We start from the raw sequence: 2098 nt of genomic DNA, 5'->3' as shown, positions 1-2098 counted from the left end.
TTGCCTCAATATTTTATGTATAATTTTCTTTGGTAGATTTTCTAACGATAATTTTAGTTCTCTAAGATTAGTGAATATTCTTCTTTCATTTTTTGGGAAAAAATATTTCTGGTGTCTTTTTGAAAACCACCAGCCCAATTATTTTGATATTTTATATGTAGGTACCTTAGATGGATTTAATTCCTTCTGCTATCAGATCAATTTATTTAGTGTTGCTAAGTAAAATTATTATGATTATCTTATGTTTTTGTTTTTTCTGGAAAAAATAAATTTATACTTAAAAAAATCTTTAAAATTGCTGGACTGATTTATTTGATATTTATCTTTCTTATCTAAAACAGTAGAGCTATATCAGTTTACAGACTGCTTGTTTACATTTACAATTTGTCACTCTCTTGTGCAAAATGGGTATCTTTGCAATTAGCTTGTATAGCCAGTGGCGTGTGTGGTAACAACGTTGTGAAGACTTCAATTTAACTTTACACCGACTTGTGACGACAGGACCTACATTGTGACGACCGTCACTATATTCATAATTTATATCATTATTCAATCGAATTTAGTCAAATTTGTGAAGCTTTGGTTTAGTAAAGGGGGAGGTATAGTTCAATTTATATTAATATAATTGTACCATACAGTACAGTTCTCGCGGAAGCTTTGGCTTCACTTCAGCTTCACCTTCGCTTCAGCATCGCATCATTATGGCTTCAGCATCGCTTCAATGTCGCGACATTAAAAAGTTAGGCGGTTATCGCTTCGCTTCATTGTGGCCTCATTATGGCGACAATGTGGCATCAGCATCGCTTCACCAAACAAAGAAGTACTCTACTCATTTCCCCCAAACCTCTTGACCGCTTCCGCTTTTGACCGGTCAATTTCCGTTTTATTTTCGACCGTGCAACAATTCGGACTACTAAAAATTTTCTGGTTTTCATAGATCACGGTTACTAGTTTAGTAACCGTGCATAGATGTTGAACAACCGTCAAAAGTTCAAATACTTTTTGTTTTAACTATCTATAATTATATGCACGCAATCTGACCCTTTGACCTAGATTTGGCTGGGATTGAATATTTTATTTTAGACAATATTCCGACGTGACGCACTGCTACAAAATGTATTCAACAGAAGTACAACATGGTTGTCTGGGTTTCTTTTCCTGATTGTGTTGAGTTTACGAATTGTATAATTATTGTTGTTTCCCCCCCAAGCAGAAGACAAGCCGAAGGACCATGAAGCTAAATAGAATTCCCACGCATGGACGTGGACTGAGTGAAAGAAAATATTTCTAAGGCTAAAATAAAAATGACCTACTATTACACCTCTTTGTGTATTTGTCAATTTTGTATATATTTGGTATGACCGTATGATCGTAAATACCTAGAAAAATCTCGTCTTTCGTTAATAATTTCATTTGTTTGAAATGTCTACCGACCGTAATTTGTTTCTCCAAACGGTCCCGACGTCCGTCATTCAACACAATCAGCATTTATTTATCGCAATTCATGGGGATCATGTCCCGTAATTTGCGGGCTGTAAAACCAAATAATTAAACAAGTACTATTTATTGTATTTTTGTTTTACCTCGCGAAACTACAACAGAGCGTAGAGTTGTCGCAGTTAAATAGTCACCTTGAAATCGATGGAACTTCAACTACTAGTATCCATTTCTCACCTTGAAATAAAAAAATCGAAGAGCATCGGGGGATATATTATTAACCAGTCTTACGAATCGCTAGCTTTATTTTATTCGAATTTATAAAATTCACGAGTTTTCGACATTTGTTGGCAACTTCCGCGCTAAAATGGTTGAAAATGTGGGTGTGGTTTTCTCGCAAAGTCCTGTTGATAATACGGACTAATATGGTTCTGTGACCCAGGTCGTGCTCCGATCAGGTGACTCTCAGCCAATCAATGATGTTGTAACAAAACATATTTAACGCAAATTGAAGGGTCGTCGTACCATCCAATCTCCATCGTCGATTCACAAAGTTTTTTTTTTTGTGCTGTGACAGGCTTCGCAATTATTCACTGGAAAACATCGGTATATTTTGACAAATGGATGGGATTTTACCTCAGTTCAAAAAAAAAGATAAAGA

This window comes from Saccoglossus kowalevskii, chromosome 16, assembly GCF_978046115.1.
Source record: "Saccoglossus kowalevskii chromosome 16, keSacKowa6.1, whole genome shotgun sequence".
In the NCBI taxonomy this organism is placed as follows: Eukaryota; Metazoa; Hemichordata; class Enteropneusta; family Harrimaniidae; genus Saccoglossus; species Saccoglossus kowalevskii.
The sequence above is the reverse complement of the archived record's forward strand: the minus strand, read 5'-3'. Positions refer to the sequence as shown.